Source organism: Aulonocara sp. 'chitande type north' Nkhata Bay, linkage group LG12 (assembly GCF_057382095.1).
Source record: "Aulonocara sp. 'chitande type north' Nkhata Bay isolate Kocher_YH1m ecotype deep benthic linkage group LG12, A_spYH_male_GT1.1, whole genome shotgun sequence".
Lineage (NCBI taxonomy): Eukaryota > Metazoa > Chordata > Actinopteri > Cichliformes > Cichlidae > Aulonocara > Aulonocara sp. 'chitande type north' Nkhata Bay.
In genome coordinates, this window is record NC_141355.1 from 4,218,419 (window position 1) to 4,235,524 (window position 17,106).

A 17,106-nucleotide genomic window follows, 5' to 3' on the forward strand; every position below is an offset into this window, starting at 1 on the left:
GAATCACTCACTGGATAGGAACGAGTGCAGCTCTCTACCACGCTTTGTGCTTAATTCTTAATCACTTTTCATAACATGTATTGCTGGTGCCAAGTCACTAAGTAAGACTTTGTGTGTGTGTGTGCGTGTGTGCGTGTGTGTGTGTGTCGCAAACAGCACTTCGAGCCAATAGCACAAGTTGCCATTAAGTGTGAGTTTTACCAAGGAGTTGCTCTGTCCCCACTGCTCTTCTCAGCCAGATAATTAACAAGACTGGCAACGGATACCAAGTGCGGAACGGAGCAATCGTCAGCCACCTCCTCTACATGGATGACATCAAGCTGTATGCCAGAGACATTGACTCACTGATCCACACCACTAGGATCTGCAGCAATGACATTGGAAAGTCATTAGTACTGGAGAAGTGTTGTCTAAGTGACAAAGACAGGGAAGGCAGTCAGAGCCAAACCAATGGGATCCATGAAGAGGCCACATCGGGAAGATCAGGCAGAAGGAATACAAGAAGCTGGAAAAATACCAAACTTGAAGAACGTGTGTGTGTCATTTTTACCATAACAAATAGATTACCAAAAACATTTTTTCTCATTTTTAGCTTTTCACAGATAAAATTTCACATGGCCTTCATAGATTTAAATTGAAGCTTTCCACAAAAAAATATCTAAGAAACTTGGGAAAATAAAAAATGTGGAATGGTGGACACAGATGTAAAATAACCATTGTGTGCTTTATTTTTAATATTTAAAAAATCTTAACAAAAATGTATTTTAAATGACAATAAACCCTCTAAAGCCATATCAAATCAAATCAAATCAAATCAAAATGTATTTCTATGGCACATAATAATACAACAAAGTTGACCAAAGTGCTTCACAGTGGGTCAGAGCAATAGCATAAGACAGAATAAAAACAGTTAAAAGGAGGGCAAGAAACAATATGAGTAAACAGCATAACTAACCATGAAATAACCAGCTAGTCTGAATCAAAAGCCAGACTAAAATAATACGTTTGAAGACGCAATTTAAAAGATTGGATGGAGTCGGAGGAATGAATATAAGGAGGAAGGTTATTCCAGAGTCTGGGTGCTACGATAGCAAAGGCCCGATCACCTCTGGACTTCAGACGAGACCTCGGTTGCGTCAGGAGCATCTGGTTGGAAGATCTTAGTGCTCTATTAGGATTATACAAATGGAGGAGTTCAGATAGATAGCTGGGAGCCAAATTGTTATGAATTTTAAAGGTAAGCAAGAGAATTTTGAAATTGACACGATATTCAACAGCGAGCCAGTGTAAGTTGGCTAAAACTGGTGTGATGTGATCATAATTTCTAGTACCAGTTGAGATATACTAAAGAATATGAATGTAATTGCACATAACTGTGATGCTGTAAAAATGAGTAACTGTTTTCAGTTCCACTTTTGAACTACACAAACTGCAGCTGGAACATCAAGTTGCCTGTTGCTACAAATTATAGTCTTTAAAACAGCTAAAAGAGGGCTGTTATTTCTGCTTTGCTGAGAAGTGAAGTATTGTACTATTACTCTGTAAACTGTGGAATACAGTTTACACTGGGAATTCTGACCTCAGTTTTGGAGAGCTGGGTGAAAAAGTATAAAACATTTTGGGATCCAGTGAAGTGATATTGATTGGCCGGATGTCTCATAACTATCAGAGACTTTCCATTCCAGTCCAGTTTGAGAGATTCTACAAGGTTTTTATGTGTGTGAGTTCTAATTCGTTCCCTGACTGCTGCAAAACTTTCTACAGCAGTGCTAGTGTGAAACTAAAAGGCACTGTGAGACGTGAGGCAAGAAAAAGAAAGAATATCTGTAACACTAAGAGCTGCCAGATCTTATCACCCTGGAGGTTGTAACATCCACTGAGTGTGATGAGTCATGAGTGTCTTCTGAGTGTTGTAATGCAATGTGAGGCAGATGTGGGTCTCGTCAGTACGAAGGGGAGGCCATCAAAATACCGACTGTTACTATAAAGGGAAAATCAAATGCTAGTGGTCTAATGTGGCATTAATGTTTAGCAGTTCTGCAGTTTTAGGTCATCAGAGGGAAATTAGCTTAATGTGCAGATTAAAAAAACTGGATAATGTGAAAGCCCTCAAGCATTAATTATTCCTTCCTAGATGCTACTAATTAATTAACTTCTGAACATGCAGTTTTATAAATCAATTTTTTTGTATCACAGTTTTAAAACCTTTATGTGAAACAATGTGTGATATTTGTCACACAGTATTTGATTTCTTATGTCTTTATTTATTGTCATTATGTAACTGCAGTTCCTGACATAGTGATCTACAGTACAAACCACTTGAAGGCGCAGCCAGTTTATTTAACAGAAAAAACGAACACTGATACTCATAAAAATACTCTGATTACTGTGTGTCCAGCAGATTGATGCACTCTTATAAACTGAGAATTAATCCGTTAAAATGACAAAGAAGCTGGTGCCACCTTATGGAAGCCACCATGTTGCCATCTTGGATACAGTGGCTGTTCCACTTAATTGCGTTTTATGTATGTGGTGAGAGACCGGCCACTTACATTGTACACTAAAGGCAGGGGAGAAGATAACCCATAGGTGTTCCTGTGATGTGAAGAGGTCCCCTCCACCAAAGAAGCAAAAACATGATGGAACCAGCCAGTGCTGTTGGCATCTGGATGAAGAGTCATCCTCTTCCTCCTCTCCTCATGCCTCATCTCCTGAACTGAAGTCAGGGCTCTAACACACAAAAATGTGCATTATCAGGCTTATTTATCCTGGAGTTTATCACACGCTTTACTCTAGAGTGTTAAAGTCCAGCAGTGTTAGATCCACTTCAAAGAAACCTTCAGTAACCCCAGCTAACAGCAGCTAAAAGCACTTACTGACAGAAAGGTTCAAGATTTCCTCAACAACTCACCTCAGTATCACTGTCATCAGACAGAAGTGAGCATCGCTGACTCATATCGAACTATTTCACAAAGCTTTACAGCCTCCTCCAGAGTAAATAGAAGAGGACACCTGGCACATTAATAGCAGCCTACACTCACTGCAGATGAATGGTCCCCAGAGTTGTTTGTCCTACAGCGGCCACCGTAGATAGGATTATGCATCTGAAGTCAGGAGGTGTAAGAAAGCAGAACTTGAACGCGTTTCATATTGCTGTCTCTAGTGGTGAGATCTTACAAACTGTAACTTTAAATCTTATAGTGTTGACCATGAATCGTGATGGGTCCTGCTCCCTTCTAGGCAGAGCTGGTAGATGTGTGAGGAGTTGTATTTTATTCCAAGTATAAAAGGTTTTCTTGAACGAGCCACGGGATCCAGATTGATTTATACACTGCACACTAAAGAGCTGTGCTGCAGATAAACCCCCATTATATTTAACTTTCCTGTAATAAATTACTGATTTGTTATGGGTTTTTTTTTTCACTCCTTTCTTATTTGAGCCACAGCGCAGAGGCAATAAACTCTATCCACACACACACCACTCCATACTAACGAGCTAGGTAACTTAAACTGCCATGTTCATCTAGAAAGGTTATTCCCATGATGGTATTATGCTACTGTTAGAGTGTTTTTCCTCTTAGAAGTATTTCTGCTGGCTGATATTATTGACTTTTGCCATGTATCCCTTTTCAAATTTAATGCACACCTAGGCTGACCGTTTTTAAGGTTTTATTTGAATGTAGACTCTTGTTTTGGTTGTTTTGGTTGTTTCTATTGTTTCGAATATCCGCTATTACACTGTCCTTAAACTTTAACATAAACTTGGTGGACTTTAAGCCACAGACTGTTTTTGAATTGTCCTGTAAGGACGCATGTTTCTTCTTGGAGGGTACTGTTCACCATAATCATTTGGTAAATTGCCCTTTAGGGTTTTCATTGCAGGTTGCAGTGTTTTGTTAAAATCACAGTGCACATAGAATCATTCTTGTTGAGGCGACTAGCTTATTTATGTCACGGCGGGGTGCGCCGGTGTGTTTTTGAAACAGGACCCAAAAGCAGATGTGGACGAGGTGTTGCAGGTTTAAACAGAAAGCGATCCTTTATTTGGATGATTGCAGGAGTAAACCAGGAAACCAAAGTAAACTGACAAGACACTAAGAAACAAAATACTAAACGGTACTGAGACCAAAACCTAAACTATAACTATGACTGAGGTGGAAATAAACAGGCTAAGACTATGACTATGACTAACGTGGAAATAACAGACGAAAACTAGACCTATGACTGAGGTGAGGTAAACAGACGAACCGACAATGGCATGCAGAAAACAAAGGGCTTAAATACATACAAGAGGTGATCAGGGGAAGTAGAGACACATGAGGGGAACAGCTGACTAACATAAACCTAATGACAGGACCAGGAGAGGAAAGCTAAATACAATAAACAAAGAACACATGACACTGTCAGAATAAAACAGGAAACACTAAAACTAGACATGACAGCACAAACTAACAGACCTAATAATGAATAATGAATAAATACAAGAACCCAAAACATAGAAAACCAGAGGAACAATAAACAAAAGCTGCCCAAACTAAAGACAGAGAGGAAATGACACAAAACGAATCACATAACAAAATGAGACAAATACAAACATGAACTCAGAGCGCTGGGTCAGAGACCCAGCCTGTGACAATTTATATGCTATCAGATAATACAGTGCACTTTTTTGTGTGTTTTGTCTCTCATTTCTTGTTTCCCTGTCATCTTGTCTTTTAATTATTGTCACTCTCATGATTATTTTTGGTAATTAACCAGACAAGCCTAAAAAAACCCCCTAACTTGCCTTTTTACGTGCTGTGATTATATGACTACAATATGCATAGTAGTCTTTCAGTTACCCATCGACAGCACCACCAAAATGTAAACACTCAAAGAAAATCAAAAATAGCTGTAGGGGGATCAGCGTCTCTCTGTGCGCTAAGCAATTCTTTATGCTGCCAAAATTCATCTGCCATGCTTTCCTTCTCCCTTAACTAAATCTGTCAGCTCCCTTACAATGTACTGACAGGCTCCCTCATTCAGCATCATTCGATTATCAATTCTCATTTTGCGAGGCGCGGCTAAGCTCGTTTCAGATTTAGATCCCAGACTTCAAGCAGCCATAGATCACCTGTCACTTGTCAGAGCTTTCTGGCAGAAAAGGACAGAAAAGTGTCAGTGGCTTTGGGTAGTCAGCCAACGCTGGCAGAGAAATGACTTCATTTTTATGTGTTGGAAGTGGGACTCGGAGAAGACAGAAACCAAATAACTTGTGCGCATTCACACTGTGTTTGCTTCTTAATGTTAGCAGGTGGGTGTCAGCAAAAAACAAATCTTACATTTCTTGTATGAAAGGTCCGCCCACCAGAATGCTTTAAAATCCCATCAGATGATAAATGTGTGCTTCCACATTTGCTTTTGACAGCGACAGATTTCCAGTCATATAACAGGTGAAAGCTGGATCCTTGGTCTCTTGGTTGGGAATCAGAATTGAGAACATGTGAATGCAACAACTGCCAAAATTTCATTGTCACAAGAGATATCTTAGTTATAGCCATACAACTGAGTATTGTGACTGGTATGAAAAACTTAAAGATAAGAGAAACATGGAACGGCCCACTCCTGCTTCCCCTTGACTGCATAAAAAGCACAGAGAGCTTTTGCTGTCCTGCCAGTAATGGTGCAATGGAGGAAATGTGAATTCATTTCTGCGGCAGTCTGAGAGTGGATTGAAGAGCTTCTCTCATGCTGTCACTCATATAACCTGATGGGCACATCACTCCCCCCTGGCCTCTCTTTCTCCCCCCCCCCCCTCTCTCACCTGACAGACAGCTCTTCTGTTCTATTATCCCCAGCTGTAATTTCATGTCAGTTGACAGGGGGGAAAAAAAGGCCGATTAACAAATTTAACACCAGATCTTGACACCTTTGCTGTAGCTGTCAACTGTGGCAAACCTGCAGAAAGAAGGAGTGGTGGGGAAATGTTATGGCATTGATTTTCACTGGGCTTAATTGAGACATTTATACAAATCCAAGCCAGCTTGCTCTTCATTGAATAAACACTGCTCATGTTCTGCCCAAGTACGAATGCGTTAGCTGCAAACATAAATTTACAGCCAGAGTCGTGCAGAGAGACGGAGACTATTCTAGTACCTCTAAATGCTGCGTCTGCTTGGTTTTGTGTACGATGCCGTCTCTAATGCAAAAAAAAAAGAATACCCCTTTTTTATTTATTCATCTCTTTACGCTACTGTGTTTTTTATTTATTGACACTGAGGGCAGACAGCAGGATATTGATTGTTTGCTTTCTTTCTGGGGTTTGTTTGAGGAGGGGATCCATCAGCCCTACACAGCCCACCCACACGAAGGCCTCCCGTGGGCAAGCAGCTGTTCTCCAGGGTGGGCCCTTCTAGGTGCACAAAAGCCCTCAGCGGACCTTTTTACCGACTGAGTGCTCGGCACAAAAAAAGCAATCCTTAATCCCGAAGCATAATCTCAACCCCTATACAGCTAAAAGCAACATCTACTGCGAAACGAGCTTCAAAAGGGAATTAGAAAAATTGCCATTTCCTTGAAAGGCATTGTGTTATGATTTGCCTGGTGTGTTTGTCAGGTTAGAAGGGATGGGCAAGAGGAGGTGGCAGGGGGCAAAGCCAAAGGAAAAACATGTCAGCAGTTAATCCATTTCTCCCATTGATATACGTATGTACGCCAGGCTTAACAGAGATTTAAATAATTCAAAGTGCTTGGACTGCCAAAGCTCCATAAGCAGCTTGCAAGCTCAAGGAAGCAGCAGGATAGAGTGTACAGTACCATACAGGGAGACTGATCGCTCAGCCCACATGCATAATTAAGCAGGAATGGGTGTTCGGCTTTAGAGGGAGAGCCCCATTTAACGACAGATCTGAGGTCAGATAGCAACATTTCTACATGGACGAGTCTGTTTACATGATCGTATGGATAATGATCTGAGAAGTGTGGATGTGGGGTCGCTGTGTGGACTGTATTGTCAATGGTGTGGTATGTTGTCAGCAAATAAGCAGTCCCAAAAAAATGCAGAGTATCCCAGCCAGGATTTATGCTCCATATGGTTCGCATTAGGGGAAACTCAGTAGATTATCGCAGATGGAGTTGTTTAAAGCCTTATTAGTCAATAGGAAATGGCTTACTGTATTGGCCCCTACTGCTCTAATTCTACAGTTTAAATCTTTCACTTCCTAGAGCACACAGTAGAGTGTACACAGCTCAGACCAAACCTTCACTTTTATCAGATCTGTTGTGCATAGTTAGGTTTAATCACGAGGGTGTCAAATGTTTTCATTATTGCAAATGTACCACTCAGTTGCATTTGTTGAGAAACAAACAAAAATATAACAAGTGGGCTTGTTGGAAAACAAAGGCATGACTCTGCTGTCCTTTAATTTTTGGAATACTAATTGGTTAGAGTGGTTAGGAGCATATTAATTTCTCTTAACAGTTTTCTCTTTTTCTTTTTCTAACATGTCCTGACCCTCACGACTGCCACTTCTTCACTTCCCATCCCACACGCTACTATGGCACCAATAACAGTTTCATTTCTATACTGCTCCTGTAACAATTTGTGTTTCATAGAGACTAGGCATCTTTTATTTTCCCAGCATAAAATTAAAAGTAATTGACCCATTTATATCTCTAGTGCTGCAGAGTGTTAGTTTGGCTCACACACTGATCAGCACAGGACTCTGTGGTATACTAGCTTGTTAGGTATTTAAATCAATATATTTCCATATTAGCTATAGCATGAATTCATATTCACCCGTACATGACCTGTCTAGCCTACTCTAAGCCATTTCAGTGTTTGCAGTTTACCTTTCTCACTTTCCGCCTAACCCACCCCTATTCTGCTTCTATAGCTGGGAGCAAACTGTGTCCCACTCACTTACAGGTTCTTTGAAGTCTGAAAAACTTAAGACCTTTTTATTGACTTTTTAAAACCTGTAACTACAAATTGGAAGAAAAAAAAAGACCATCACCGGCAGTGTGTGATCTTGAATTTCCAACACAGGCACACATCCTTCTGCTTTGGAGTCAGCATCATGTAAAACCATTGCTTAAATCAGTCATTTTCTTAAGTATAAAGCTGGATCAAAGATTACAGGGTGGTGCTATTGTAATTGTTACTATGTCCTTTACTGATTACATGATGTGAACTTATATTTTCCAACTTTCAGAATAGAAAACATCAAGGAAACCTTTCAGTTTCTGCATGTGAAATAATGTGTTTTAAATGAGCTTCAAAAACAACATTATGTGAGCTTAACTACTGTGCTACTAGCATTGATTAGTCTAGCAGTAGTGACATGCTGTTTTCCTTGAAGCTGTTTCATCCCAATTCTTACTTTTAAAAAATCCAGATAGAACTGAAGGGTCATACTGACTCCAGGTCCTCTGCTGAACAGAATTTCTTATTTGGGGGCTCAATTACTACATTTTAGCACTTTAACATGCTAAACTAAACACTAGCTGTGTCCCAAAAAGTCGGCTGCATCCTCCGGAGGCCGCATTTGAAGGCAGATTACGTCACAGCCAGGTAACGAAGGCTGTCCCAATTCGTCGACTCCTTCAAATGCGGCCGACAAATGTGTCCTTTATTTCCCCGAATTTGAAGGATGGGTCGGGTGTGTGCTTCGTGGCCCACCATATCCCAGAATTCATAGTGCGGCCATGCCAATTCCAGTTTCCAACAATGGCGGCCACTACTAAGTTTTAATATTACTCTTATTAATCTTTCTGGGTCACAAAATAAACTTTTAACATAATTTCAGGCGAGAAAGTAGCTGTGTAAACTTCAAATATCTGCTTGGTTTATCAAGACATCACATATTTGCAAAAGTTCTCCGACGTTTTCGGAGACGTCTGTTACCCACCCGCTCGATAGCTAGCCGGGGGGTTCAATGGTGATTCGAGCCGGCGAGAGCAGTGGACTCCCGGCTTCATTGTTTTCAGAATCCCCCTGTCTTTCGCTACTCAGGTTAAACATGATATATATGTCACTCGGATAACTTAAAAATGTTATTGTTTGGCTTTTTTCTGTGTTTTATTTGATCTGGAGTAAATTGGTTTGACTAAGATCAAAGTTATTAGCTTAAATTAGATTAAATAAAGCATTATTAATCCATCGGGTGGGTTCCTCCGGGCTTTTTACACAGCTGAATAAATGTCAAAAAGAAAACTGATTAAACAGAAGTTTGAGACGGTCGAGAATTTACGTCAGTGTCCTGTTATATTTTAGATAGCAAGGAGCAGACGTATGGTGGCCCTGAGAGGCCAAACGGACTGCAACTACAGAAAACACTTACAAAAAGAAAAATGCTGCAAAAAGAAAAATTCTGCAAAAAGAAAAATGCTGCAAAAAGAAAAACACCTGCAAAAAGAAAAACGCTGCAAAAGCACACAAGACACAACAGACAATAACCCGACGGACCAGTTGCACAAACCAAAACATGTATGTATGGCTGTATCCCAATTCAGGGTCTGCAGCCTTAAAGTATGCAGCCTTAACGGTCCTCAAGGGCTGCGTACTCAAAGACCGCTGAGGCCAGAAGTGCGAGGCTTGTAGGCTTGTGAAATGTGACGGTCTAGCCTCCGTCGCGCTGCCCAGGTTGCCTAGCAACCATGATACTAACAGCTGGAAACGTTTCATACAGCTTTGTTTGACAGAAATGAAGGAGAACATATTTTGTATATTTGTTTCTACATGAGCTTTGTGTGATTTGATAAGTATCTGAGGCTGAGACCACAGGACTATAAAACATGATTGTTGGGCTTCATTTCTGTACTGAACAGTCATTTAAGATTAGCTAGTAAATAACAATTAGCTAATGTTGTTCATGAGACTAAAGTCATCTCACTGTGATAATGTAAATATAATATGGCCAATATTATAGTTATTATATTAATCATTATTAGTCATTACAGCAGGGAGTTTGAACTCTGTGTCAAACACTGAGCTTCAGTAAAGATTCAAGTTGCATTTATTTATATTTCCTATCACCTTAAATCTTCACTCAAAGACAAGTGTCTGTGACAGTGTATCTATAGATGTATTATATATAAGAGGCAAATATTGTTCTTTTAATATGTTGGCATTACTAAATTTGGCTCAATGCTTACTTATATGTGTAAAAGCAAATGTACGAGCTGTGATAACCGTTTCTGATAGAATGAAGAGTAGACTGATATATGAAATATTCCTTTATTGGGTGAGAAAATCAGACCATGTCATAACTGCTTTAAGTCATACAGAATAGATATCAGAGCCTTAAACAGGCTGACTTCTGCTAAATGGGTCAAACTGGGCAGAAAGTCTACAAACACATAACATCCTTATAGAATATGATGTAACACTATAGATCAACTTAGCTCAGAATATATAAAGCATATAAACAATTACAGCAATATGATGCAACACACACAGCAGCTACTGATCCAAAATCAAAGCTTCATAGAACTGAAACCAACATTTATTTTAGCTCCATTCTGCTGCTGATACATACTTTAGGTTTCTGAACATTAAACTTGTTGCTGCCTTTCATAGTGTGTAACTTGAAGGCCCTGAGTACTCTGAGTACTTTCTCCCACACTGGAAACACTGGGATGATCACATTATTTGAACATTACCTAATAAGACTGATTCAGCACAGACAGTTATGTTAAACTTTCCTAGCAGTCCTTCACAAACAGGGAACAGTCTGTCTATTCTCTCCATCTGTCAGCTGCTGCTGGCTCTTCCTCCTCCTCTTCCTCACACACTGCTGAGTTTGTCCTGGTGGATCATCAGGGCTGCAAAGCCTCACAGATGATGTGCAGCAGTGGGTCCCTCAGTCTGTCCTCACTCTGGACACTTGCAGTTGTCACACATGGAAATCAAATGTGTGATAAGCTGCAGGATTCAAACACAAGTGTAACTTATAAACACATGTTCATACTTTTATTCCACAATCAGAGAGAAAGAAACAGAGAGAGAGTGCAGGACAGACAGACAGGTGACAGTCTCAGGTGTACACACTGCTACACAACAGCACCAGAGAAGCAGGATTTAGTGTTTGTGTTATTACGAAACAAGAAGAGTTCCCAGATGGTGCAGTGGACACATGTGTGACCGAACAGAGGCAGCAATATAACATAGCTCACATTAACAGTGCAGTGGATCCTGCTTGTGCCGTGATATTCAGGACTGCAAACCGAGCAGCATCACTGACTTTCAGCCTGTTGTGTTTGTGGATATATGACTGACTTTAATTATCCACAAAATCATCAGATTCTCTGTAAGATTAAGGTCGACTATCGAACGGCGTATAAAGTAAAGGCTTTAAAACAAAGTAAACGCTGAAAGTACAAACATCGCTAATTTCACATAACTTTGCCGACATGTGGCCAACAGTAATGTTTTAATGTTCTTCATTATTAAACATTTGCACATAAATAAGTGACATCATATTCAGTACTTACTTTTGAAAGTTTACTCTTTGGCCGCCCCGCTTCCACTTCTTTGAAGTGTCTCCCAGTCCCAGTGCACTTGTTAGCATGTTTTGGTTCGTGCAACTGGTCCGTCGGGTTATTGTCTCCCCAAAAACATTTCCGTTGTGTCTTGTGTGCTTTTGCAGCGTTTTTCTTTTTGCAGGTGTTTTTCTTTTTGCAGCGTTTTTCTTTTTGCAGCGTTTTTCTTTTTGCAGGTGTTTTTCTTTTTGCAGCGTTTTTCTTTTTGCAGGTGTTTTTCTTTTTTGCAGCATTTTTCTTTTTGCAAGTGTTTTCTAAAGTTGCAGTCCGTTTGGCCTCTCAGGGCCACCGTACAGACGGCTGACTTTGTTAAACTCCACCGAGACACTACACATGAGCGGGAGGAGGGAGGTATGGGCGCTGTCTGTCCTGCGTGCTGCACAACAACATTGAATATTTAGTATTTACTGCTGTTTACACTTAGCTAGATTAATGCGATGGTGTTGTGTTTAGTATGTTGCTTTGGTTTTTTTTGCTTGTTTTCTATTCTTTCTCTCTCAACAGGTGATCCAGGAGATTTTATTTTATTTTATTTTTATTTTTTTCCCCCTTTCTCACTGTCCCTCTCCCCTTATGTTTTTCTTTTCCTTCCTCTTTCTTTCTCCCTTTCCTATCCCTCATGTCTGTCCCGTCTGTAATAACTGAAAATAAAATTAAATAAATAATAAAAACAAAGGTCGATCAAATGGACCAATACGGCAATGCCACGATGATCCATTTGGCAAAATAAATCCATTGGGTATCCTTGTTGGTCCTCAGACAACAATTCTGATGGCTAAAGAACCAAATGGGACAGGCAAAAAAAATAATAAAAGAAAATAAAAAATAAACAAACAAACTCCACCGAGACAGCTGCGACGCAAATCTGAAGGCTAGACCGTCCCATTTCACAGCCTCGCACTTCTGGCCTTCTCGGTCTTGTGGACACGGCCCACGTGGATCACGAAGGCTGGGTCCTCACAAGGATGCAGCCTACGTTTTGGGACACAGCTACTGTACCTGCTACAGCCTAGCATGTTAGTGTAGATGGACAGGTGGGCAAGATCACATGAGCATTTAGCTGAAAGTACCATTTAAAAAAACAAACAAAGCCAAAGCCGACTTACTAAATGGTGGAAAAACAGCTTAGAAAATATCAGATCAAATAAAATGGCTTATTGTAACATTATAAAGAGCAGAGCAGTGGTGTTGACTGCTAATTTTTGTCATAGCTTTTGTCAACTACCTTTTTTTCTGATAAAAGCAAGACAATAACTAAATAATAACCAATGCACTAGGACAAAATACCCCAATCATGACAAATTAACTTGTGTAGCGAGGCCGGACGAGTTTGTAAGTGATCCTATCAGAAGTAACCCCCTCGTGCTTTAAGGTTAGATGGACACATTTGATCTGCCCCCCCCCCCTCCATTTTTTCTTTTTTTTAAAAACAGTACAACTACCTCCCGTGCTCCCCGTTTCTCATGGAAAAGCAACAAAACATCAGTGCCTGGGAGCAACAGAAGAGTAGACATGTTTCACATTTGACAAAGAAAATAAGAATTAATGTTAGATTTAGTTAACTATAAACTAAATGACGTTTTCGTCAAGACTATGACTAACACTAAATCAAACGTTTCTGTCAAAATAAACATTGGTGTACAGCTCAGTGAAGTTAAGAGATGTGACAATGCAGGGTTAAAATAAACTGTTTACATGAAAGAAGGGTCCTCTTCCAGAAAGTAAGATTAATAATCCCCTAACTATAAAGTCTGAGTTGATTAACTGTGAGATGTGTAACTCTAAGCTTCCAGTGAAATAAAGGCAAACAGCTGCGCAGTCAGCTCTGAGTTTGTTCAGCTGTGACGTGTGTGTATCTATGTCCTTCTCCATACTTACATTCATTTGTTCAAAAACAAATGAAGAAATAACCTCAATGATTACAACAGGCAAATATTTATTGCAGATGTTTTCTGCAAGTTACTGATAGTAGGTTATAATACATGTGAGTGTGAGTGAGTGATGGTGTCTGACAAAAATGTTTACTCTGTGTTTACATGTAGATGCTTGCTTTGCATGACTTATAATAGATCACAATGTCTGTTGTGAATGAGTGATAGTAGATCACAGTCGAAGCTGCACATGACTGATTATAGATCATGGCAGGTATTTACTCTCCATTTATAGGGTAGATGCTCTTGGATGACAAATCATGAAAGGCATTTAATTCACATATACATGGGAAACGCTTCTTGGAGATGACTGACAGCAGAGCACAATGATTAGATCAAAACAAATATCCATCACAACACATACTTTTAGATAACATTCATGGGAAATAACACAAAATAACAATCACACTGTATATTTTGTTGTTTTGAGAATTGTGCAGTTATGTTTTCAGTACATTTATAGATCATTTCATGGTATTACTTGAAATTATCTTATTGGTTAGATACACAATAAAGACAGAAACACATTTTTTCATGTTTAGTTTTTGTTACAAAACATTTAAATAATCGTTCGATCATAATTTTTGATATTAAAAGTGGCCTTTTTGGCTGTAATTTCCAAACAGGTCATATTTCAAACACATATTTTCTTTGACTTTACATGTATGAATAAATAGAACATTTTATATGCTAAGTGCAAACAAACATGAGTTGGCTAATGTGTGATGAGGTAATTTCCATAATAGTTACTTCCATCATTGTCTTTATTGACATTTTTTGTTAACTAACAAATTTTTCTTTACCAACTGTGATTTTTAAGACGCACCCCTCGTATATGTTTGGTGAAAGTTCATTGATTATGCCTAAATATAGCGATATTAAACTGAAGGTGTACTACTGCCCAAATAAATGCAAACCACTGTTTGTAACAGTCAAACATTAAACTTCAAAATTGATTGTTAAAGGTTTGATTTAGCATGACTTAATTATTCTGTATTTATAAAAACCAAGTTTCAGCAGCAGATGCTACGTTTTGTTGATCTCACAAGTAACCCTTCACACAGCACATTTTTGTCATTTTCAATTTTTCATTGGCAGTCATTTTAAAACTTTAGGCAACTTGTTTTCTTTCATTTGGAACGTAAAAGCCTCAAACTTGATAAAAAGTAGCTTAACACACTACAATTGACATTTATAAAGCTCGGAATTAGAGAAGTGAACTTTAAAATTAAACTGAGATATAATTTCAGGCTGTCTAAATCTATACGTTGATTACCACTCTTAAGGTAAACTGCTTAATTTATGTTTTAAATAAGAATTCCAACTTCAGAAAAAGCTTCTAGGTTCCAGCACGTACCACAGGCATGATGCAGCTTTCTGTCATTTGCTTTCTGCTTAAAGAAGAAGAAATTAATAAAAAATGATATTTTCCAACAAAGTTGTGAAAAATGACACATCATAAAAATCCCAAAATATGTTTTGTAGTTTTGAACGTTGTGCTGTTATGTTTTCAGTTGTCATCTTACTGTTTAATCTTTAATGATTAGGGATTTTTTTTATCTAAACAATTGAAAAATATAATTTTTCCAATCCTGAAAGTAAATATATTCAAGGATTTGGGCACATCTCTGTTTTGTTACAAATAAGAAGCGTGTCATGTAAACGAGAATTATATATATCAAAAGATATATATATTTTAACATTATTTAATTATAGTCGCTATCTGGAGATGGAGAACATAGAGAACTGAAATAGATCAACACATTTCCCTACATCTTTGCTAAATTTTCTAAAGCGTTTGTGGCCAAAATGGACCACAGCTGATGAATTACTCATGTATCCACAAATGCTAGCACAGCAGCAGATGCTACGTTTTGTTGATCTCAGAAGTAACCCTTCACACAGCACATTTGTGATTTTATAGTCAATGACCCAGTCTAGTTTTAAAAGCATCCACACATGTTTGTATGTTCTGTCTAGTGTTGAAACAGAAAACCAAGAAACCAAGCCAATCAGTCACAGAGTAAGCTAGTTAGTAGGCTTGTGTGTGCATGACTTTACCCCCTGTCCTCCCTTCTCAGTGTTGAGACCCAGATGGCATGAGGCAGCAGTGACCAGGGCGATGGCCTGTCTGTCTGCCAGACTGACAGCATCTCAGTGCCAGAGGCTCATTTTCGAGCAGCAGCCACAGCAACAGCAATGACAACAGCATTCATCCAGCCTCCAGACGGCCACATGCAGCTGACCACACACAACACAAATCCATCTGTAACCACTTCATGTCTTTAGTTGGTGAAAAAAATAGCCCTTATTTTTCCTGTAGCCTGCTGCAAGGCACACAACAAAAGAGAAAATAATCAGCTGTATTCATTAAAATTTGTAATTTGAAACTGATTATTGTTTGTAGATATAGTGACATACCAGGGACAAAAGTAAGTGTCTAGTCTCTTTGCATCACCAGATGCATTTTCACTGTTGTCATTTAAAAAGCCGTCGCACCTTTTGATTTCCAAATACAAGATGTGAGCAAATCATTACAGACACTTAATCATCTCACTTGGCACTGAAGCACAGTAGCCGATTAGGCCTACTTATGTAGCAAATTAGAGCTGGAAGAAGAAGCTGTGAGGCTTGACATTCAGTTGAAACACTTTCAACCCATTTGTACAAATTATTTTCTAGTGAGAATATGTGGGACTTTTTAAAAATGTCATTCAGATTTCTGTTTACATCTTAATTTGTCAAAATATCAGCAAAACCGAGTACTGAACTACTGTATGCTAATTTATGTATTTCGGTCGAGAGCGCGATCCCCACACTGACAATGATCTGTCATTTTCTCACTTAGAGTAAGAGTACTCCCTTTAATGACATGATAATTTGTAGAGTAAAAAGAAGTTAAAAAAAAAATCACATCATACAGTTATCGTGCGCAGCTTGGTTTCTCGAGAATGCCATTTGTATCACTACACAAAACAGATGTAGTCGGTGTAGGTGTGCAGACATACAACCAATTTCCCATATTTCCAAGAGATGACAGGATGCCTGATATAAAGCAAACAGATGGTGGAGTGAATACAGCAGGGAGTACAAACACAAACACGTTCTCAGATAAATTGAACAGCCTGAAACTCTAAAATTAATTCTGTATCACAAAATGTTTTTTTTTAGAGCGGAGTTGTATTTCTGCAAAGATTTCTCAGAGACACTTGAAGCTTTTGCTCAGACAGAGATAATAATTGGCCAAGAGAAAAATAATCTCAGTGGAAGAATTTCAAATAGTCAAGAAACCTTTAAAAACTGAGACATTACATTTTAAATCATTAGGATGAAATTATGTTACTTAATAATTAATGCATGCATAAAATAGGCGTGTTTATCATGTCGTCCCCTGCACGGTAAAACTCCTTTCCTTTTGGTAAGATCAGTTTTAACGGATGCCTTTTTCTGCTGGAAATCTATTTATTTTGCAAGTGTTTGATTAACTGTTAAACTGGATGTCTCTGTGCTTCTGTTTCTGTCTGCCTGGAGAATAAAACACTGAGGACTGATCCTGATTAGTCAAGGACTGGTACAGAATTGCAGTTTAAATAAGAATTTACCTTTTATTGAAAATTTTGTTCACTGTGATTTCACAAATACTCACTGCTAGTAT